The 25,031-nt window shown below is 40.9% G+C and overlaps 1 long non-coding RNA gene across 1 annotated transcript; it reads left to right on the top strand.

The window, feature by feature from the left end:
* Positions 1-8: 8 nt before the first annotated feature.
* On the top strand, positions 9-24,769 carry LOC144329202 (uncharacterized). The gene is made up of 2 exons (XR_013394642.1): positions 9-255; positions 22,273-24,769. It is a non-coding gene; the product is annotated as an uncharacterized LOC144329202 (long non-coding RNA).
* The last annotated feature ends 262 nt before the right edge of the window (positions 24,770-25,031 follow it).

A 25,031-nucleotide genomic window follows, 5' to 3' on the forward strand; every position in this document is an offset into this window, starting at 1 on the left:
GGGGGGGGGAGAGAATCCCAGGAGCTGCGCGTGCCGCCGCCGCGTCTGCTGCTGGTGGCGCTGCCAGCCACGGGGGCGCGCGCTTCTCCTCTTCCCTCCTCCTCCTTTTCCTCTTCTCCGCCCGCCCGGGGGGATTCCTCCTCCACCTGCCACCGCCAGACACTCACTGCAGTGGCAGCCCCGGCGGGAGGAGGAGGGGGGGGCTGTCACCAGCACCACCCGCTGCTGTTGCTGCTGCAAGAATTGCTCAGGCAGGTAAGGGTTATTTCTCTCCCCCCAATCCCATCCCATCCCCTCCCCTCCTCCAAACTCCCCTTAATCTGGATTGCTCCAGGGCTTTCCCCTATGAACGAAACCCGCTCTACCGTCCCCAGCCCCGAAAAAAAACGAGGCTGTGGTCTCGCAGCTCATCCCTTAACACCCCCCAGCTCCGAAATAAAATAAGGCCATTGGTAGCCTTATTGTGTCTGGACGTGCAGCACAGGAGTTCCCCGGGGTGGTTCCGCTCGTGTGGATGTGACGTGCATGTAAGGCACTGGGCGAGGCTTTCCATTTGACTACGGATTCCCTAACGTTTCTAAAATTGCCCCCGACGGGGGTCTCCTGCTCGCTGTATCATCCGGAGACCCGATAGATTTAATTCGGATTTAATTCGGATCTCATGGGGGGGGGGATCTAAGCCTTGGGCATGGAGCGCAAACAGGTCTCCCAGGTGATGTAACTGGGGGTTACCTCTAGCTGGGAGAAAGATGCGTGCATTGGGGATGGGCGGGCGGGTGGCAATCCTCGAAGCACCTACGATGTATGTAATTTGAGAGCAGGAAAATGCAACGATGGTAGCAGTGGTAATAATAATAATAATAATAACCATAATAGCATCCGCAATAACAGCAACAACAACAGCAAGGTCCCTGTCCTCAAGGCATTTGCTCCGAGTCCCATAGAGATTAGAGCAACACAACAACAGGAAAATCCAGTGCTCAAAGCCCTTGCTCTGGAGTAGCCCCATTGAAAAGCATGGAACGAGTCCGGAGTAAGAGCTGTGCAGCTTGCGGGGAGAGGGAGGGGGGAGACTGCGGAGGAAGCTTCCGACGAGGATTCCCGGCTCTGAACAAAGGGAAATCCCGGAATGCCAGTGTGAAAGGCGGTGCTCGCGCTCATTCGCGAGAGGAGGCAGGGAAGCGCTTTCCCATTGAAGGAGACGGAAGCGCGCGGCGGGGGGGGGGGGATTCTTTTAACCCTTTCGGGGCGCCTCCCCCGCACCCCATGCCTCCTCCGCGCCGGAGGGCAAGAGGGCGGCGGCCGGCGACCTTTCCCAGCAGCTGTCGTTTGGTGCTGGTGGGGAGTTGGCTGAGCCGCAGCCGCTTCCAGCGGGGCTGGGCCTTGGCGCGGGGAAGCCCTGGCAGGCGCAGGCGGAGGGAGGGAAGGAGGGAGGGGAGCCGCCTGCTTGGCTGGGGGCGGGGGTTTCCCCCGACCTCGCGAGCGCCTCGCTTGCTCGCGCACATTTACGCTTCTTCCGAAACATGCCGAGCGGCGTCCTGCTGCTGCCTCCCGTCGCTGGCTTCGGCTGCGCTTCGGCGGGGGGGGGGGGGGGGTCGGAGGGTCCGCCCCTGCGAGGGAGAGAGAGAGAGAGAGGAGCAACTCGGAGCCGCTGGGAGCTGTCCAGCCCGGGCCAATCCCTCTCCGTGCGGGCTTTCCTTTCTGGAGCCTCCAGCAGCGGGATTTTCTGCAAGACAGAAACACACACCAGTAATCCAGCCAGGCTGCCTTAGCGCGTTTCTCCGCTCCGTCATTTCTGCTTCTGAAAGCCCCACGGACGGAAGGCTGTTCCTAAAACAATCCCATATAGAACTAGCCATATAGCCAAACCCATATAGCACGCAGAGAAATACCGTAGAAATATAGGCGTACAAATCTACCGCTCATGCCAAGCCTTCCTTTATTTTAAAATAATCACAGTCCAGTTGCAGATGCTTCTCATCCTCTCTCAGACCTTTTTCTAGCCCAGGATCGAAAGCCAGCTGAAAAACCGCACTGTAAATCCTGCAGTGCAAAACCTCTTTGTGCAGAGAGAGAGGCGTGTTGTGACCACAGTTAGGCAACGAAAAGGACTAATTTTGAACGATCCAGATGTTTGCATTTTATATTTGCATAGCTTGTGGCAATCTTCTTTAAATAATTTTGTCGTCGTCAGCCTTTGGCCCTGAATTGGGTTAGAAAACGGAAATAAATAAATTAAACAGCCTCTACTGAATCTGAAGATATTTGTGCAGATAAGGCGTACCATTCGCTCCTGTTCACCGGGAGCTCTTTAGTCTAGCAAGCCAAAAGAAAGGCATTCCCTTTTAAATTGCCGGATATTTTTGACTCCGTTCCATTGTGTACACCAGTGCTGTAACAATTAGAGACAACCGTGGTGTATATACCATTCAGTGTTTCCATGATCACCTGCAGTGCAGGATTAAAAGCTTATATAGCCTGCAATTGCTTGTATTGCTTACCCCTTCGCCTGGATAAAACAAGATTGCACAAGCATTTGTGGTACAATAGGAGCACACTCCAATGATAATAAGGGGATGTGCGGGTAAGACTTACAGGGAAGGGAGTTAAGACCAATTCACAAAATGTTCCTGCATTTCTCTGAATCTGAGCCAATATGGTTCCAAGCAGCTATATAGTCGGACAACCCAAGCTGTGAACATCTAGTCCTTGGAATTTAATGCAAACTAAACATGGGAGACCAAGATTCAATATAATGCAAACTAAACATGGGAGACCAAGATTCAATATAAGTTCAAGGTTCTTAATAAGTACAGGTTTCTTTCATGCGTGAATACTTGTTGATGGTACCTGTTTGTCTCTGCTTTTTGGTGCTTCTCACATGATATGCTGATTAATATGAAGTGAAAAAGCCACAAGAGTAGGGTCCAGGGACCCATTTATCAGTTATTTTAAAAATAATAAAGATGAAAATATTTGGTGAGGTTGTCGTGTGGACAAATTGTTCAAGGTTTTGTCCCCTTTCATTCATTTTTCCAGAAACATATCTTTAGAAAGATTAAACATTCTGGCCTTTGTGTGTGTCTTTTAAAACTATTAATGTTTTATTGGGAACTAAAACTTGAGAGACAAAAAAAAACCTACCTCGTGACTTTTACCAAACGTTTAAGAAGATTCATGTGGCAGGGACACTCCTTAGGGGTCAGCAAAAGCCAAACAGTGAAACAGGATCACTGTCATTAAGTAATTGAATTTCTGACTTGGATCCAGTTTCCTGAAATTCTATTCTGCAGCAACCCTAAAGTTGATCACCTGCTACCATTTTGTCTTTTTTCCAGTGCCTTCAAGTAAATAATTAATTTTAACACATCCCAAAGAGAATACACTGGGTGTGCCGGACAAATTCTCTTTTGTTTCTTTTTATTTACAGAAAGGAAGCCAAAAATTGATTCACGTACAACAGCTATGCTGTTCTGAGTACCATTATTAAACCAGCAATCATATTGTCATTATAGAACCTTGCTTTGAATTAAAAAAAATAATTAAAATGTACAGGAACACCTTACTTAGACGGAAGCATCTGCAAATCCCAGTTAATCCAGAAAAATTAGGAACCATGTTTTGGTAAACTAAATTCTTCTCTGGGAATTTATGACATGGTCAGTTGTATCCTGATCAGTATTTAGGCTTTGTTGAGAATGAGCCAAGCTATTTTTCTCATCCAGATTTTGTACTGTTGAAAGCAGTGTCACTGTAGATTATAAATAACATGTTGCAACATGTTGCAAGATTATTGTAATAGCATGAAAATCAGGGTTATTATACTTATCCTTAGAACATTTAAACGGATTTTTATAATCTAGGATATTGTAGTGATTTACAGAAGAAATCACAGTCTGCTAGGTTAATAATCTGGGTTTGCTAGATTAATAATCTGAAGTATGCTTATTTTGTATTTGAATATGTCTTTCTTATGTTAACAATCTACTAAGGCTACACTCAAAATCACACTTTCTTATAGGTGATTCTACTGAACTCTGTGAGACATATTTCTAAGTAAATGTTCATATGCTGCATTATTGCATGTTAAATGTTATGTGTAGACAATTATAATAATTTAGGTTTATTTGATTAGATCAATCACCTTGCACACTTAGTGGAAGGGATTTTATTTACTTTACTTTAAAATAGCACTTTTTAATAAAAATAATAATCCTATACCCATCAAAGCAAAATAATTAAAAACGTCCTTGTTTTGACTGCATTCTGAAGTGATCTGTATCTCATAGTAGTTCACAAAGTCCAAGCTGAGAATATGCTTGAAAACCTGAAATGCACAGTGTATAGTTCTACATTGAAAGAGCAATTTGTAACATTGACAACAGGATCAATGCTATAGGACACAACTCATGAAAGGATCAATACACTCTTGATTTTGTTATGTTCTACTATATGCTTCTATTTTATATTTGATGTTGCGCTAAGTTCCCTGTTTTACATTTTAATCATTTTTAGATGTTGGATGTTTTATTCCAACTTGGATGTGTAACTGAGTGTTCTTTACTGATTGGATTTTTTAGCAGATGCAGTGATCCTATATTTGCATCTATGCTATTCCTTATTAATTAATTTAGCTTCAAAAGGCAAACAAATTGAATTGCATTCTGCTGTACATATAAAACTTGATGGGTTTCCCAAGCAAGTCTCAAACGCAGCCGCAACTACGTCCCATGTGTGTTGTATTAGCATTGAATGCATTCAAATTTGAATAAATTATTTTTGTTTCTAGCTTCTGGAATATCTTATTACTGCATGAAGTCCCATTGAACTCCATGGAGCTTACTTCTGAGTAGGCATAAAAAGGTACCCCTGCCCGTACGGGCCAGTCTTGACAGACTCTAGGGTTGTGTGCCCATCTCACTTAAGAGGCCGGGGGCCAGCGCTGTCCGGAGACACTTCCGGGTCACTTGGCCAGCATGACAAGGCTGCATCTGGCGAGCCAGTGCAGCACACGGAAACGCCGTTTACCTTCCCGCCAGTAAGCGGTCCCTATTTATCTACTTGCACCCAGGGGTGCTTTCAAACTGCTAGGTGGGCAGGCGCTGGGACCGAGCAACGGGAGCGCACCCCGCCGCGGGGATTCGAACCGCCGACCTTTCGATCGGCAAGCCCTAGGCGCTGAGGCTTTTACCCACATTGAACTCCATGGAGCTTACTTCTGAGTAGGCATACATAGGATTGTTCTATAAGCCAACGGACAATGAATGAATTGTAACAACATTTAACACAAGAAATCATTCCAATCCCAACAGCATTAATAGAAATCTCCAATCAAAGTATTTAAGTGGTTTCATTTCTATAGTTCTTGGTTCAGCTCCAGAGAGCCATGCAAATAGTATATTGTGAGCTATGCATCTGAAACGGCACCTTCCGTCTTATGCATGCACAAAGACACACATGTGATAATAAAATGGAAGAGAAGTTCCAAATTAATTTGTGCTATTGTGCACTGGTCTACCATCCAAAGGAGGAAAGTGGGTAATTAATAAGAATAGTATCCAGTCATCATCTTGAAGGGGACTGGTTCCTAATTAGCTAAGTACTGTGGATGCTCTGCTTTTCAAAAGCCAAGCCTTGGACCCACTGCTTTTGAAGATTTCGATGTCTCTATAGTAGTTTTTTAGGGACGCGGGTGGCGCTGTGGGTAAAACCTCAGTGCCTAGGACTTGCCGATTGCATGGTTGGCGGTTCGAATCCCCGCGGCGGGGTGCGCTCCCGTCGTTCGGTCCCAGCGCCTGCCAACCTAGCAGTTCGAAAGCACCCCCGGGTGCAAGTAGATAAATAGGGAAGGTAAACGGCGTTCCGTGTGCTGCGCTGGCTCGCCAGATGCAGCTTTGTCACGCTGGCCACGTGACCCAGAAGTGTCTGCGGACAACGCTGGCTCCCGGCCTATAGAGTGAGATGAGCGCACAACCCTAGAGTCTGGCAAGACTGGCCCATACGGGCAGGGGTACCTTTACCTTTTTTATAGTAGTTTTAGTTATGTGAATGGTTGCACAGACCCGCTAGAGTTTGTGGACCACCAATTGGGAACCACTGTTCTAGGGTACTTTTTTATACATTTTCAGAGAATGGTGATTCTTTTTTGTTACTTAAGTTGAAAGATATTAAAAGCATAGGTAGGGTCTACAACACATCTGTGACATAAGATGCAGAATCGTAAAGCATAATTGCAAAGTTTTTCTGAAGATGAAATGGCTGGTACTTGCCAATGTTCTTCTCCCAGCTGCAGTCCCTGAGTCTCCTTTTGTATTCTTTTTAAAGCAGGGAGAATGTTACATGCATGCAGTGTCTATTTAGGCTCCATAGGAGACAATCATCCAACAGTGTAGCCTGTAACTTGCTGTTTATAGGCTTGGAATATATGTCTCCTAATATATATACACACAGAGAGCAGCTAGCTGCTCCAAAATTCCTGCTTTTCAAAAAACAACAACAAAAAAGGCTTTATAATATTTCTAAACTAATAAAGACTCTCCTCCTGAAGAGAGGGGAGTGGTTGTGGGCGGGAGCCCGAGCCCCGCCTCTAGCCCCGCCTGCCTCCCACTTACCTGGCTGGCGCCCACGCCCATCGGCAGGCACCCAACCAGGTGCCTCCGAGGGGGCGTGTATAGCAGCCTTAATACGGCGGCGCCAGCCCCTCCTCAGCCTCACTCTTGTTGACCATGGACTCTAGACAAATTAAGAAAAATCATTTTGAAGGTAAAAACCAGGGCCCAAATGAAAGTCTGGCATACCAGTCAGTGCATCCTCTGCGAATAATACCACTAGTAATACTATTATTTGCCACAGTAGCAAACATAAGGCAACTTTACTTTCTAGTCCATATCTGTCTAGTATACATTCCCAGTACAGTAAATATCCAGTGGCAGCCGCATGCATAAAACAAAGCTGCCTCCTTGAATGACATGGGTGAGATCAACTTGTGAACTGTGACTGAACATATCTTCCAATGTGATCAGCTGCTTTCTAACCTTTCAGCCCTTATCATAAGAGGAAACTTGTACAACACCTTTCAACAGTGTGCCTGGAAATGAAAATCTATAACTTTATTTCACACAAAGAGCAATTGATTCAATAGAGGCCTTGGCTTTCTGGGTCATTAATAGACTGTAATTTTCAGCTAGTCAATATATTTTCGGTTTTGCAGTTACACGGCCAAGCAAAGGTGTTTTCTCTCTCTCCGCCCTGTGCAAAGGCAGCAAGGGCACCGCCATGCACAAACTCAGAATGTGTCTAGTCTTCCTGAGATATTTCTAAAAGTCTAAGGTACACACTCAGCATATTCAGGATTGGACACAAAACTAGATTGTGTCTAATAGGATGACATCCCCTTGCGGAAACTGAAAAGGTTTGGGAGACCATATTGGAATCCAGTATATGCTGCCTTGAGTTTCATGATGGAAGAAAGGTGGATATAAGTAGGGGTGGGCTATTTCTTTCTATTTCTCATTTTTCCCCTCTGAAATTCAGTGTGCTCCATCTTTGCATCAGTTTGTGATTTATTTGTTTTTCAAAAAAAGGATCTGCTTAAAAATTCACATGCAATTTCATGCAAATTTATCCCAATATATGCAGTTTTTTTTGCAAGCAATCTTCACTACCGTAATGCATCTTTGGATGCTATTTTCATGAATACATGTGTTTTTCTCTCTCCTAGTAAACATTTTTTGTGTCTTTTTTTGTTGAAGAAGTGCATTGCAAAATTTTAAGAAATGCAAGATTTGAAGGGAAGTTGTGTTTCAGTTCATGTCTTGCATGGGGCATCGTGTGAATTTGGTAGGCTTGCATGTGAACCGAACCAAATTTCTCCCACATCCCAGACATAAGTGTACCAAATAAATAAAATATATTGGACCAACTAGTCATCTGGAAGCATTCCTGCATATATTCTTTTTCAGGTCGAGGTGTCTAGAGCAAAAGGAAATTCATGTGGCACTCTTAGGCTAATATTAACGTATCACCTCCTGCTTTTTGGAGCAAAGAAACAGGGGGCTGCAAGTGACCCCATATTAGTAATAATATAGCTAGATATTGTTGAGTTGGGCTGGGAAAATATTTCAAGTTCCCAGAGCAAGCCCTGAACAGAATTGAGAAAAAAATGTATATAAATTCTTAGATGCCATCATCATATTTCAGAAGCTGCAGCAACGAGGTCACTGGCATATTTCCATTCCTGGCTGAAAGGATTAAATTACAAAAGGTCCTCTAAAGGTAATGCAGTAAATAAGAAATGCCTTTGAAACTATACCAACTGAGATTACAGCCTGCTTGCATTTCCAGAGCCATTTGGTTTTCAAAGAATGACAGCGAAATATATTAGCCACTATGTGACAAATTTAAGTATAATTTGGGACTTGAAATAAAAGCATTTCACAGTGGTCAGCACACTTGGTGTTGAGTTCCATTAGTACAAAGTTTGATCTCTCAAATATGTGGAGACTGTCAATAACACACTTATACCTTGAAGAATTGATGCTTTTGAATTATGGTGCTGGAGGAGACTCTTGAGAGTCCCATGGACTGCAAGAAGATAAAACGCATCCATTCTTAAGGAAATCAGACCTGAGTGCTCACTGGAAGGACAGATCGTGAAGTTGAGGCTCCAATACTTTGGCCACCTCATGAGAAGAGAAGACTCCCTGGAAAAGACCCTGATGTTGGGAAAGATGGAGGGCACAAGGAGAAGGGGACGACAGAGGATGAGATGGTTGGATAGTGTTCTTGAAGCTACAAACATGAGCCTGACCAAACTGTGGGAGGCAGTGGAAGACAGGAGTGCCTGGCGTGCTCTGGTCCATGGGGTCACCAAGAGTTGGACACGACTAAACGACTAAACAACAACAACAACCTTGCATATGGGGCATCTTTCTATTCTATCTGAGGTTGCACTGGCACTGATAAACAGAGGAAAACAGCCTTCTCGACTTCTTTGTGTGTAGTGGAAAATTTTGAAGTAATAATGAGGGCCCTCATAGTCACTTCTAAGGAGAGTAAAAATGCACACAGCTGCGTGGATCCCTATATACATGTACAGGGTCAGTCTTTTAAAAGAGGCCCCGTGAAACATGTGTTTTCTGTATCCACGTGGCCTCTTTTAAAGGACTCACCCTGTATACATGCACCCTCCAAAGAGCAGAATAACACCCAATTTATTAGAATAAGCTGGCAGTCCTTAGGAAATATTTATATATATATAGAATGTATTCAACTTGAAAAACACCCTGAGCTTCAATCAAAGTTATTCAGCCAAACGAAATTGTTCGATCAGAAACACAAACCCTCTTGCAATGAAACGTTACCATGTAAACTGCTAGCAATGAGCAGGAGCCCCATGAAAGGAAAGTAATTTCCAGTCTCTGCTTGATTGTTTTTTTTTTCTTTCTCATCCATTGACTTCCTCCATGCTAAACTGTCGGAAACATCTGTAAAACCTGAAAGCTTCACCATCACCTCATTTCTTTGTGAAGCCATGGAGAGTCTGTCAGTAGCACAGGCACTCTGGCAAAAAGGCCTGGAGCTGAACTCTCCAGTCTTCGCCCTCCACTTCACCACTGCTTATTATCATGGGTCGTATTCAGCATGCTGCTAAGGACATAGTTCCATTGGTGCAAGTGCTTCTGCTTGCCCAACAGAGCAATCTTCCCTCTCCCTTCTCCATGCATTGTTCTGGGGGTTTCTCCCGACCCTCCAGAGCAGATTTAGGAAGGGCATGTGGAGAGGAGGGGAGGCCTGTTGCGCCAGCAGGAATCCTTGCACTGACTTTCCTTTGCGCAACAATTCATTCTGTATAAAAAGCCTGCACTATTCAATCTAAACAAAAAAAATTCCTTCCAGTAGCACCTTAAAGACCAACTAAGTTAGTTCTTGGTATGAGCTTTCGTGTGCATGCACACTTCATACCAAGAACTAACTTAGTTGGTCTTTAAGGTGCTACTGGAAGGAATTTTTTTTGTTTTGACTATGGCAGACCAACACGGCTACCTATCTGTAACTATTCAATCTAGTTACTTGACACAAGTTCCAGTGACATCAGTAGTGCATCTCAAGACTCAGTGGACTTAACCATGTTTAAGCTGTTAAAAGGGCTTGAAAGTTTGGCTAGTGTACATGTGATTACATTTTTAGTCTTCAACTGCTGCACTAAATCTGTGGTTTGTACATCAGGTTCATATGCATCTGCCTTGGCAGGTTCAAGACTCCACAAACCCCATTGAACCTGAAATTTTCAGTGATACAACACTGCTATATGTATGTGGTTTGGCATGTTTTTATTCAAGGAGAAATAAGTTGTGCAGCTGCATTTGATGAGAATAAAACCCCATACTGAGGCTAAACCCATTGAAATCTGCAGAATTAAGTTGATTAATTACAATCTGTCTACTCAGGATCCCCCAGTCTATTTACTTTTTATTTCAGTCTTGTCTCTTTCTCTCTTTTTCTTGCTTTTGGTTCAGACTTTCTCCTTTCTTTCATAGTAGTGATATGGGAACTAGGCATATACTCTCTCCCTGTACGGTTAAAAAGAAGTGAAATCTTTGGGGATGGGGACTGCTGCATGAAATTTCCATGAAATAATACTGTCCTCACAGTGCAAAGTAGAATTATTTAGAAAGTGGTATCCAAACAATATTGGTGCTTTGTCCTTGTAATTGTTTATTAAAAATTATTATACCATATTAAAGATCAAATATTTAAATATACGTTCAGACCTTATTTAGAAATAGGCATATGGAGCTAAGTAATAGGTTATTAGGCAAGATAGTGAACTTGCTTGAATGCATGTCTCTTTTCAGTTTCCCTGTGTATGTTAACTTAATAAAAAATGGTTGGTCTACATTATCCTAAACATTCCTAGATCGACAGATTTTAGGGGGGTGGGAATCGGGGTTCAGCCATTTCTATCACAGCTGCTGGTTGGTTTGAGGCTTGTTTTTTTAAAAAACAAACTTTTAGACATATTTCCCCCTTTAAATGCAATGTATGAAACCACCAGCTTTTTGTTTTGGATGTGAAGATTGCTTCATCAAATCCTTTCTGCATTATATCTGAGATTTTGGATTGCATAAGATTGCAGGTAGAACAGAGTATTCACGTTGTTATACTCTATTTATATACCAAAAGGCAACTTCAGCACAAGGCAGTGTTGCCATTAAATAATGAATTGATATATTCCATCTCATCCTGTCTCTTGGTTGTCAGTTCTCCATAAAATTATTTGGAAGAACAAAGCCTGCAGTGTTCTGTATAAGAGATGCAGCTGCTACATGATTGCCAGTTTAGAAGTATTTTCCAGCATTTGCTTGGGCTCATTACTAATTCAATGGAGTCACTTTAGCTCTGGCAAGTTCTCGGTTCCATGGTTCAATAAGAAAGTAGTTTCTGAATAATAGGTGGCACCATACCAACTCCCGAATTTAAAAAGGTTAAATTTTAGTGCTTGAAATATAAATATAAAGGTTCACTGTAGGCTTAATGGAACATTTTCTATAGCCCATGTTTAAAAGGTTCAGCTAAATTTATCCATAGGAAGGGGGAAAATGCCTATGTGATCCTCTCTCTTGCCTACCCGAACATGATTTTTAAAGCTTCTAAGGGAAAATGCTTTTTATACAAAGGAAAGGAATTCATATAATCAAAAGGAAAAACAGTGGTGTTCTTCCTTAATCCCAGTTGCCTGTGCTTGTTAAAGGTAGTGATTTAATCCCACCCTATTTATTAATTTTATATGTTGAGATTTATTTATTGAAATGTAGAGCACGGGAATGCTTTTTAACCACAATGCACTTATTCAGAAAGCTCACCACATAATATATTTCATCTCTATAGCTTACTATTTAATCAATGCTATCATAAATTGCAGTGGAAAGGGAAACACCATATGAAGAGAGAAGTTTCTCAGTATAATAAGAACATGACAGTAATTTATTGAAGCGCTAAGCTATCAGTACAGTGCAATACTAAGGACATGCAGGTGTTATGTCATCGGATGCTGAAATATTGCACATCCTTTTTTATGCATTTGTTGCATCTATAAATAAATATTTACATATGGATGCATTTCCTTTCACTAGTTTTTAAATGTTCGCATGGATTTTATTTTGATATAGAAGGAAGCATGCCTATGGGATTCAATTCGGTAAATGATCATTAGTAAGATAAATAAGGCTAAATATTCCCATTTTTATTTATGCATTTGTGGAGAAGTTTAGAATAGGAGCAGTAATATATATATTCAAATATGCCTTGTTTAAATTTGTTCTTGTTTAAATTTGTTTCCCATGTTAACTGTATCAGGATGCAACCACTCCTGTTGTTTCACTTCAGTATGTCTAGTTTGTCCGAATATGAAGCTGTCTTTACAGAGGCTAGCTTTTTTATTGATTTATAACTGGCCAATATAAACAACTCCTTTATTAATCTGAAAACGCAAGTTTTCAGATCATTAGCTGCCATATAACATAAATTATTGATTTGTATAAAACTAATTTAAAACATTTTTCCTACTGTTTCCCCTAAATAGCCTTCCAGGCAGGTTTCAGCACAAATTAAAACAATATAAAACAACAACAATAAATAATTCACAACCAACCAAACCTAAATCTGATTAAATAATAGCAAATAATCAGCAGTACAGCGAATGATAAAAACCATTTTTTCCACAATTGATACTCGTTCTTTAAGAAGCTCAGGCGAATAGGAAATAATTCGCATATTTAAAGGATGGCAGTGTGCCTGGGAAGGAAATTCCAGGGCTAGGGAGGTGGGCACCACAGAAAATGTTCTCTCTTGAGTTGCTTCACTTCTTAAGGCAAGCGTATGCAGAGAAGGATGCTAAATGAATACTTTTAAATCGTATCCAATGCACATTCAAAGCACATGCCCACCAAAAACCCCTATATAGTTAGTTAATGGTACTAGGTGATTTTTACTGTAGCAACGAAGTCCTGAACTGCCCACAACGAGGCAGCCTTGGCATGGATGCTGAAGGATATAACCCATGGGTAGGCAAACTAAGGCCCAGGGGCCGAATCCAGCCCAATCGCCTTCTAAAGCCGGCCCGTGGATGGCCCGGGAATCAGCGTGTTTTTACATGAGTAGAATGTGTCCTTTTATTTAAAATGCATCTCTGGGTTATTTGTGGGGCATAGGAATTCGTTCATTTCCCACCCACCACCCACCCCAATATATAGTCCGTGCCCCTACAAGGTCTGAGGGACAGTGGATCAGCCCCCTGCTGAAAAAGTTTGCTGACCCCTGATATAATCCTTGTTACTTGTCTGAGACTAATTTGGTTATCTTAGGCATCACTGTTATTAGAACTACTGCATGCTACTAATATATTTATCAGCAAGTGAGAAACAAGAGGTGGACCTGTCCATTTGTTCCCTAATAACAGCCATATTTCTCAAAGCAAATATAAACACTTTGGCAGCTGTGAAGCAACTACTACCTCCAACGCCCTGCCATTTGCACTGGTCAGGGCTGAAGGTGGGGGTGGGGAGGTATTTCAGCTTATTTTTGTGCACCGGCTACAGGCTAGCACATCAGAAAGACCTACATCAACCCTCTTGGGCTGCTGGACTCACTTAGGAGTCAACAGAGGCGTGTCCTGTCCAGCTCTGTCCACCCACCTTGGTTCTGCCCTATTTCAGGGCTTTATCCTGGCTAATCCCTGTGGGAACCTATATATGCTTTCAGCGGTGGTAGAGTCTTTGACCTCAGCAGCCGAGATCCACAGAAGGACGTCTGCATTTAATCCCCAATCATTTTAAAGAACTGTGATTCTGAAACATGGTACATTACAAAACAAGATGAACCGATTTTTCCCCAAGGTCCCCTAAACTTAATGCATACACTTTCTTTAGAAATAACACATAATTGCTACTAGTGCGGTGACACTCGTCAAAAGGAAAACATTAACAAAAACAGCTTGAGAGGAAGAGCTAATAGAGGTCTGGTTTTGGGTGGGAGGAGGAGATCGACGAAATTTGTTGGAAAAATAAAACAAAGTTGAAGAGAAAAGAGACGTCCATCTTTCCTTGCATTCTGAGCAAGTTTTAAAACTTTTAATTAATTCAAAGGGGGTTAAAACAGATGGTCAGAAACAACCCAGAGGAAGCAAGGCCAACAGCAAGAATTGGTAGAGGCAAGGGTGAGACGTGGAATTCATGGGTGGAGTTTAACCAGCATCTTCACCGGATGGAGCACTCCCAAAAGGACATAGTGAAGCGCTCCCCTATTTAGACTGTGCTGAGAGATAACCCTAAGTTATAATCGGCTTTAGCTTTGGTTCATTGAAGAATTCAAGAGCCTACTTGTATTTTAAAGAAACCATAGTTTGTTTGTTTTTTGCCACAAATGACCTCAAAGTTGTTGACATAAAAATAAATAAAACAATCTCATTACAAATCACAGAACACAATTAAGATAGTAGTAGAATAACAGCCAAAGATTAAAAGTATTAGCAATATTGATAATAAAACCACAAAACCAGTGCTATAAAACAAAACAAGTCTCAAAAACACTCAAACCATAGCCACCAAGAGTTAGACAAAAACAAGTAAGTTTCTTTTGAACTCCCAACAAACGAACATCCATGCCTTCAGAAGGAAGGCAGTGTTCCAGAATTTGGGCACTACTACCATACCAAAGCCATTTGTTTCTTTCTTTTCTAGAAGTTGACTTGAATTAAGCCAGGGTAAAAGAACCAACCACAATTGATACAAGCTGTAGGTCAAAAACCAGCTTCTAACCATGTACATTGCTATCCTCAAGCAAATCGCCAATTGTTGGCTGGGGAAGTGGTGAATGGGAAGATCAGGGGAAAAAATGTTGTTGTTTTTTGTTGTTGTTTCCTGTTGAGGGACAGGAAGTTGCTTTTTTTAAAAAAACTACATTGGAAATTAAGCAGTTAAAGGGGGCACAGCAGGGGCAGTTATTTTCCTAAGATGCAGGTCATTGTTCACAAGCCTCCCTGCTTTATGGTACTATTTTACTGTACAGCTTAGCCAGAGACAAAAATAGAGTGTTTTAGTATTAGTAATGTCTTTGCATCATATCTGGGAGGAAAATGTTATTTTATCCAAGTGTGCTATTTCACGCAAAGCACAACACCATTGACTCAGGATGATTTACTGAAGCTTACTTTAGGTTTTTGTATTGCAAGGAAGACTGAAAATTGCCACCTACATCCCATTCCCCTTCTCACAGAAGCATCAATTGCATGTCACTGTCTTTTTTTAAATATTAAATTCTTCAGCTGGCTCTCTTAAAAAAACATTATTGAACTTTACTCTGTCCTTCGCAGAATGCTGCATCCTTCTTAAAGAAGTACTAGTCATTCTCAGTCATAGCTCAATGGCATCCTGCTTTGAAAACCAAAAGCCTCACATTTTCAGTGGCTGGCATCTGCATTTAGAGGAGCGACGGTGCAGATGAAGCATACAAAGTCAAGGTTCGCAAAAGGTTTAGGAAACAGAGGCCAAAGGGAAGGCAGAATCCCAAATATTTCCATTCAAAACAGATGTGAAGCTTCATCATTTCTGAACACGCAGTTTGGGGGTTTTCAAACTTTCTCAGTCCTAGGGATAATTCGAAGGCATGCATAAATAAATAAAATAAATAAATGTCATACTGCATGTATTATTCTGAATGAACAGCATTGGCTGCTTATATGCTACCAAGCCTAAGGGTTGCAGGTGGCGCTGTGGTCTAAACCACTGATACTCTTGCACTTGCCAATTGGAAGGTCGGGGGTTCGAATCCCCACAACGGAGTGAGCTCCCGTTGCTCTGTCCCAGCTCCTGCCAACCTAGCAGTTCGAAAGCACACCAGAAGTGCAAGTAGATAAATAGGTGGGAAGGGAAACGGTGTTTCCTTGCGCTCTGGTTTCCATCATTGTGTTCCGTTGTGCCAGAAGAGATTTAGTCATGCTGGCCACATGACCCAGAAAGCTGTCTGTGGACAAACACCAGCTCCCTAGGCCTGAAAGCGAAATGGGGGCTGCAACACCATAGTCAACTTTGACTGGACTTAAGCGTCCAGGGATCTTTTAGCTTTTTACAGCTTGGGGACTGGAGACCTCAGAGAATGCTTGCTCCTCTACAGACCTGCCCACTTGTTAAAATCTTCAAGGGAGGCTGTCTGAACTGATTTGCTTAACTGAGGTCCACTGTATGACAGCATAGGGGACCTTCCAGGTGGTGGCACCCTAGCTTTGGAAGTTCTTCCTTTTTAAAGATATGATCAGTACCCACTCTTTTAACCTTTCGATGCCAGCCAAAGACCTGGTTGTTCACTCAGGGTTTTGGCAGACCACAGTTTGATGTTTATCATAGTTGGCTGGTTGTATTTGCCTTGAAGCTTATACTTGTATAATGTATCGAGATTTGTTTTAATTTTTAACCCACTATAAAATCAATTGTAATAGTTCCCAATTCCACAGGCAGCAATGGCAGAAAATAAATTCAATGGGTTTTAATCAACCAAGGTTTGCTCAGGGTAGACCCACTGAAATGAATATGGCAAGTTAGGTCCATTAATTTCTATAGGTCTACTGTGAATTGCATGCCATCCAATTATTTAAGTAATTACACCTGATTTTATAATAAATAATTTCCCCCATTACTAAGAATTCCACATATAGACTTGCCCGTTAACTATTTAGATGCTTCTGTGCCTGAATAATTCCAGTTTCATTTAATCACCTATAGGCAGCTCTGTGTATTAAACTATCTGTAAACTATTTCAAAATAATGACAACTCCCCAAAACTGATGAATGGGCTTCTCTGGTTGCCATTGGTAACCAGAAACTGTCCCCAGGTGATCCCAAATTCCTTCATTTTCCCCCAGCAGGAGAAATCTTGCCCTTTAAAAAGTCCTTTGAACATGTTACATTCAGTACTGACCAGACTAACATCAATTACCATGAAGTTTTGCAAAGCCTTTCCCAAAGGGCTCTTCCATTTGCCCCTATCTCTTTGGAGCCTAGACAAGACCCTGTAAACTAGGAGAATTTAACTCCTAAGAAATAAGAATTAAGACCTCAATAGCCAGCCTGTGCCCAGTAAATACAGCCTGACTTCATTTACCTTTTCATTGCCCTGAGGCTGCAGCAGAAGAAAAGTTGTGATGTGGATTTTAATTAGATGCCTACATTTGCAGAAGTTGCAGAATAAGCCTTAAAAGGGAACTACTTTTGTACAGGCTGTATCTGAAAACTAAAGGGTCAAAACAAATACAATACCTTGTTACACAAATGCAATTGTCACAACATATAGAGCGCAACAGGCTGAATGGTAATGTTTGTAATAAAAATGTTTGGTTACTGTACTTCCTAACATACGAATCAAGTCCAGGATGTACACCATATACAATCCTTAAGCAAGGTATATAACCTATACCGGGGACCTTTCCTTAATCTGCATTGGATTTAATTAAATAGGTTATATACCTTGCTCTCATGCTCTGGTTCATGGGGTCACGGAAAGTCAAACACAACTAAGACGACTAAACAACAACAAAACCTTGCTTAAGGATTGTATATCATGTACATCCCGGACTTGATTCGTTTGTTAGGAAGTAACCAAAAAAAATTGTTACAAACATTACCATCCAGCCTGTTGCGCTCTATATGTTGTGACAATTGTATCTGAAAACTGCAGGACCACTTGTGATTACTCCATGGTTTTTTAACAGTATCTTTTTTAAGATACTGTTTTTAAGATTTTTTTTTATATAAAAAGAAGAGTATCTATTTCTGCACACTTTCATGGGCTGAGCTCTAGCAGTGAAACAAATCCTAACAATCCAGTGGTCAAATTGAAAATAGAGAGAATGATTAAAAAACGAAGGTTCACCTTCAAAGACCTGGGCAATTTTGATGCAGGTATTTTCCAGTTTCAGCAAAAAGAATTTTTTTAACTTGCCTTCATTAGCCAGCTAGATTTTATGTTTCTATGCACTCTCTTGAAAATACACCAAGTTTTTAAAAAGAAAGAATTCAAATATTTTCTTCCATAGGTCTTTAAAAAAAAAAAAAGTAATCCCAGAATATTTGGGCTATTTAACCTGTGTTTCTGACATTAGGATTTTGTTGTTGTTTTTAAATTTCCATATGACCGAAAATTTCTGTAGGGTAGTGATTTTTGTGAGCTTAATTTACAAGTGTGCTCTACGTATTGTGCATTTATAAGTGACTTAGTCTAAGCATGTGGGAGCAGACAACATTTTTGTCATATTCTAACTTTTGAGGCTTATTTGCAAGGCTGCAAGGAAGGCTCTTTGGGACTGCTGGGTTTATAGGTATTTTTGATATGTCACTCTCCTGACTTTGGTTAGTGCCTTTATTTTTTCCTAACATAATTGAGACTTGAAGCCATTGCCCTTGAGCACTCTTGACATTCATGCCATGGCGAACAGAACCGTAATGAGTCCCTAACCAGCCTTTTTTGTGTTGTTGAAAATTAATCCAATTCCTACCGATGGAAGTTGAAACCTAACATGAGCTCCCAAAGTACCAGACCACTTTTCCAGGGTAAGAATTGTGTATTGATTTACAAATTCATTTAGAAATGGATTTGGAAAGTTCGGGTCTGCTTGTCAGTCATAGGTAGCCAATTAAATTTCATGAAGGTCTGAAAAGTCATGACAGATTGGTGACTGGGCCTGAAATTCAGCTGTTGTTCCATTTGCACAGAGCTACTATCATTTGCACTGTCGCATGGTTGACGATCCATAAACCCTGAGCTAGAAATGACAGTTTGGGCTGGACTACTCCACCATTCATATTTATCTGAACTACTGTTAATGCTGGGAAAGTTGGCCTGGAATGACATAAAAGACCAGCAGAAAATCTGTCCAACTGATTTTAATGGTTTAGCACCAGCTCAAGCACACTGTGGGCTCTATATAAATATGTTGAAGTAGCATTAGGAACACTCCTTAGAAAGAACTTGTTTAGTTCAATAGAGTTCACTGAATTAGTTCAAAAATCTTTTAATTACACTTGAAAGTAGTTCCTGCAATTGCCAAGAGAACTGACCATGAATTAGTTCAAAAATCTTTTAATTACACTTGAAAGTAGTTCCTGTAATTGCCAAGAGAACTGACCATGAATTAAGTTCATTTTGGGGTAGAACTTCAAAAATTTCTAGTTCATCTTCAGGTGCATTCTCTTATATGTTTACTTTGTTTGTTTTACTATTTAAACTCTTTGGGCCTTTAAGCTTAAAGATCACAATGGTTGGTGAAAATAAATTAATTCACATGCCACTGTGCACGTTTTGATGTTTTCTTAGTCTTAAGTAAATCTTATATTTCAGCATGGCAGGTTGTAACATTCTAAATGCTAGGAAAAAATGCTGAGGATCATTTGGATGATATTGAATTGAACTGTTAACTGATCATGAACCAAACAAGTTAATTTTGCAAAAGGACTAGCATGAACAAGTCTTTACCTTTTGGGCATGTTGAACATGAACTAGAACTAGTTCCTTTTTTAAATGAACTTTTCAAGCTCCGGTTGGAAGTAATGCTTTATACTGTCTTGGGCTTTAAAGTCTTTCATACTAGTCTTTCACAGACTGTATATGATCTTAAGGATTTACAGCTGTGCTCGTAGAAGGACCAGGCCTGCCTTATTGGCACACATAAAGAAACAATGGGTGCTGACTCAAAATATATTTTATCTCAAGGTTATTCTGGCTCATTCCATTTACAAAATTATTGATAGTCCAGCACACAACCAATTTCAGAAGAAATAGACATTTGAGTCATTCGATGGGATAGCGTCACATCCTTTGACTTAACTGGGTCTAGGCTAGACAGTGAATTATTTTTGAGTACAGCATTATGCAGAGCAATGAATCACAGAATTGTACAGTTCGAAGGAACCCTGAGGGTCTTCTAGTCCATTCTCCTCGTCTTCACTTCTGGAAGAAAGGGGCAGAGGAGAATGTTTATTATTAGCAATTATTTGCCCAAATGGCTTTCCATCTCCGCCGTATTAAGCAGTTGGTCCCTTACCTTCCTCCCCCTGATCTGGCCACAGTGATCCATGCGACAGTCACCTCCAGGCTTGATTATTGTAACTCGCTCTACAGGGCTGCCCTTGAAGATGACCCAGAAACTCCAGCGGGTGCAGAATGCCGCATCGAGGCTCCTTACGGGGTCCTTGCCGTGGGATCACATTCATCCAGTGCTTTACCAGCTGCACTGGCTCCCGGTGGAGTACAGGGTCAGGTTTAAGGTACTGGTTTTGACCTTTAAAGCCCTATGTGGCCTAGGACCTATGTTCCTACGGGACTGTCTCTCCTAGTATGCCCCACAGAGGACCTTAAGGTCCACAAATGACAAGATTTTGGAGGTCTCAGGTTGCAAGGTGGTTAGAATGGTCTCAACTAGGGCCAGGGCCTTTTCAGTACTGGCCCCGACTTGGTCGAACGCTTTGTCACAAGACACTAGGGCCCTGCAGGACTTGACATCTTTTCGCAGGGCCTACAAGACAGAGCTGTTCCGCCTGGCCTTTGGTTTGGACTCAGTCTGACCCTTATGTTTCCCTCTCCTTATGGTCTCAATTTATCAGCTACTTTTAAAATGAGGCTGCATTTTAACCTGTATTTTAAATTGGGTTTTTTTTTCTTTTTCTTTTCCCCCTATTATGTTTTTACTGTGATGTTATTGGTGTTAGCCGCCCTGAGCCCAGCCGGGGAGGGCGGGGTATAAATAATTTTTTTAATTATTGTTCTAAGCAATTAAAACAACAAGTTCAAGTCAGGAGATGAGGAGAATACTTTTTGAAACAGGTGTATCTTCAAGAGCCAGCAGAATGCCAATACCAATGGGGCCTCCCATATTTCATCAGGGAGCACATCCTGGAGCACTGGTGCTACCAGTGGAAAAAGCTGCTTCCATGATTTCAGAGAGCAAGATGTGGTCTTACCTAAATCATATTATGTATAATAGGAAGAACATAAATCGGTTAGGCATATTGGTATGTAGAAAAATGAAGGCTTTCCATCATGCATATTATCAAGCAGCACATGGATTATAAAACGTTTGCATTTTCCAATGTTTGTTAAAATTGTTTAAGTGATTTCTGTGCACACTTAATAGCATGCTAATATAAAACTAATAATGTCTGAATTAAGAATTGTATTTATCATACCTCATTTTTCTGACGTGGTTATTGCTGAAGCAAAACTTCTCATTTTGCACACAAGATTTCTAGTACAAAAGAGAGGCAATGTCAGTGATGGTGGGTGGTAGAAATGCAATCCTTCTCCTATGTATAAGGTCTTTGTGTTTGCTATGTTCTTGGTTTTACTTGGGTGCAAGTTTCATCAAAGACCATCAGTGGCACTGTTTATAGTTAAAAATATTTGTAAGATTAAGACCTTAGATCAATAGATGGTTGGCTAGATGCATGGATGAATAGATTTGAGTAAGAGCTACCTACTCTAATATAATTCCTTATTATGTATACTACTGAATAATACCGCAATATGATTTCCGCTCCTGATTTATATTTTTTCAGTTCAAAGCCTTAAAAATAGTTTTGTTTTAGATAATATTTCATATGTCATTTAAACAAACATTTATCTGTCATTTTCAAAAAGGATGTTATTTTACTCAAAGTCACAATTAAAATTCAAGCACTGCACTGGAGTTTTGGAAAGGCCTTAAATATAGAAAATGGGTTGAAACCTGGTTCTCCAATGAAATGCAAGCATGTTTTTAAATAAAATTTAGAAAGATTGATAGACTATTTAATTCCAAAACTCTCTAAGTATTAACAAAACACAGATAAAATCAGTAGAACCTTTTAACAATAAATACGTTTAACTAAATTGTATGTCAGTGCAGCAAGTGTCTAAAACTGAGTTTACCTACTGAAAAACCACTCCAGTTTCTGTGAGTGTCCAGATCATAATGATTGTAGAAGCAGATGTATTAATGCAAAGAATAATAATTTGTGAAGAAAGATACAGAAATATGTCAGAGGCTATAAGGAACAACAGTGCTTTCAAGATAATGCTAGAGATGTATGTAAATCTTACACATATTTATTTAGAAAACAGACCTACATGGAGCAAAAACCAATCCGATGATGATGATGATGATGAACAATAACAATATTTAAATCGATAACCCACCCTTCATGCTAATGTTTCTAATTGGTTGCAGCAGCATTTTTCTTTTCTTTTAAGGACAAACATTCCTGACACTCATTCCATTTCAAGCATGAAGACAGTTCCGTTTTTAAGGGAACTATTTATCGCACACAAAGAAAATAATCCACTTTTTTCTTTTCTTGATCCCGAAGACGGGCGTTAGAAGTGAAGACAGCCCAAATCAGAGAACTCAGCATTCTAAGATACTGCTTTGAAGAAACACAACTAAATACTTCAGGGAAATGTGGATATTTTAAACAGTCTTTCGCAGCTATGCCGGAAAGAGGGAAAGGCTTCCCCAAACTCCGCAGAAGGATAAGGAAGGCATACAATAGGGAAAAGAGACATGGCTTAGCTTCTTAAACAAATCCCATGCATTGAATTGAGGTCCTTACTGTTTTCAGAAAACTTCATTTTGCTTTGCCTCCTACCAAGAATCGTCTTAGTCAAGTACACTTCAAAGGAAATGAAAGCAGATTTCAAATTGTTCTTAAAAAAAAAAACCCTCATAAAGCCTCCATTATGGTCCAAATTCTCTAACCTAAGTTGATTAAAGAGTTTTGAAATAGGTAGACTTGTGAGGATTTATACCAGGGGCAAATCAAACTCCATGTGTGTTCCCTCAAACAGCTATTAGTCCTTCATAATGTATTCTGGGCAGAATGGGCTTACTGCCTTGTGCCAGACTACAGAAGTGATTCTCCCTAGCAAACTTAACATGGTGCCTTGTTTCTTACAGCAGCATCCCATACACTCCAACATTTCCCTGATGAATATAGGGACATTTCTCATTCCCCCACAACTTGTCCTCTTCAACACCCCCCTCCCCAATTTTTGTTTCCCACCTCCCAGCACTTGTTTTACACCTCAGAAATACCTGCCCTGGGAAAGAAGCAGTGCTTGCTTTCATTGACATGAAGGAGGCGCACGATTCTTTGAGATGGACTGTTTATGCCTCCATCTATAAATTTCCTCAAATTATCACTTCAGTCAATTGAATATATGAATTATGTGCAAACATTATACAATGATCAAGGCAAGTATTAAAATGCTAATATATATATATATTTATATTGAGAATGGAATTTCATGCAGGAATTAGTCCTGTGAAGCTTCCATGCTGGCATATTGTGCTAAGCAATGGGATATTGTGAAGATTCCTTTAAATCTCCTTTAAGTCATTTGATGCCATAAAACCCTGTGATATTAATTGTTATGTACACTATTATTATTATTATTATTATTATTATTATTATTATTATTATTTGAATTTATATACCACCCTGTACCTGGAGGTCTCAGGATGGTTCACATAAAAGGATCACAGTATATAAAATAAAACCAAAAACAATAATCCTTTTAAAAAACACCCCATAATCCACCTTCTAAAAGGGTGTTGGATGTCAATAATATCAACCAAAGTCCTGGTTAAAAAGGAACGTTTTTCCCTAGCGCCTAAAATTGTATTATGAAGGTGCCAGGCAAACTTTCCTGGGGAGAGCATTCCACAGATGGGGAGCCACTGCAGAGAAGGCCCCATTCTCGTGTTGCCACCCTCCTGAACTCTCAAGGAGGAGGCACACGAAGGAGGGCCTCGGAAGATGATCTCAGGGTCCAGGTAGGTTCATATGGAAAGAGGCGGTCCTTGAGGTATTGCGTTCCTGAGCCGTTTAAGGCTTTGTGGCTGAAAACCAACACTTTGAATTGGGCCAGGAAACTAATCGGTAGCCAGTGCAGTCAGACCAGGATCGGTGTAATATGCTCAGACTTGTCTTTGTGAAATGGTCAAATCCACATACTGTACAAACATTCTGGTTGCATCCAGAATTGCCCTTCCATGAAAAGAAAGGCTTCTTCCATTTACGGGGCAAGAAGGAATTGAGATCTAACAGAGGCTTCCACTGGAGGAATGGAGGAATACTATTTTCACCAATTCCCCCTCCTTTTGCAGCCCCCTATACCAACTCCCATGCTGTCCCAGAGGGTCCCTGACCCTCTGGAGTAGCTTTCCTAGAAACTCAGAAGGCTCCCCCCTTCCCCCAGTTGGAGAGTCCCATGAGCAGCCATTGATCCACAGGTAGTCTGGATCTAACCCAGATACTGCAGCAAAAACATTGCAGAAATAGACTGATAATAGTAGCAAGGCAAATCAGTATGCAGTTTCTATCAAATACACAAAGCCCATTGGTGCATTATTAACATAGATAACTGAGCATTTGCAATCCTAAACAATATGCAGTGGCATGAAAATCAGGGAACCTTCCAGTGGATCATATTCATTTTCAGCAGTATTCTGCCACCATCAAGAGCCTTTTAAAGAATTTAGACAGACCTTTGGCCTGTGGAGCTGATTTTAAACCTTCTGTTGCTCAACATATTTTTAATGGGCTGCTGCTTGGTATTTTAATTATCTTATTCATCCTTGACTGGTTTTATCGCTGTTATCGTTTCAACTGTTTTGCTGTGGTTTTTTATGATTAGCCTTGGGTGCTACATGCAGAAATGGTTTAATAAATAAAAATAGTATTTCAAATTGCCACTACAATTAGCGAAAAACAAGCCATTCTATGTGTCTGTGATTTACAGGGTAATTACTAATTCCTTCCTGACAAAGCCATATACTGTAACAAGCATCAAAGTAAGATTCTTTGCACATCGTCTGAGTCACTAATGGAACACTTTTTAAATGAAGAATGTTAGCACCAGTCATCTCCCATACAGGGTTGGCATGACAGTCGTGTTTCTCTGATTACAAGTTAGAGCTACCAGTCACAATGGAGCTTTTTCTCCATGCC

The sequence above is a fragment of the Podarcis muralis genome, chromosome 11 (assembly GCF_964188315.1).
Source record: "Podarcis muralis chromosome 11, rPodMur119.hap1.1, whole genome shotgun sequence".
Lineage (NCBI taxonomy): Eukaryota > Metazoa > Chordata > Lepidosauria > Squamata > Lacertidae > Podarcis > Podarcis muralis.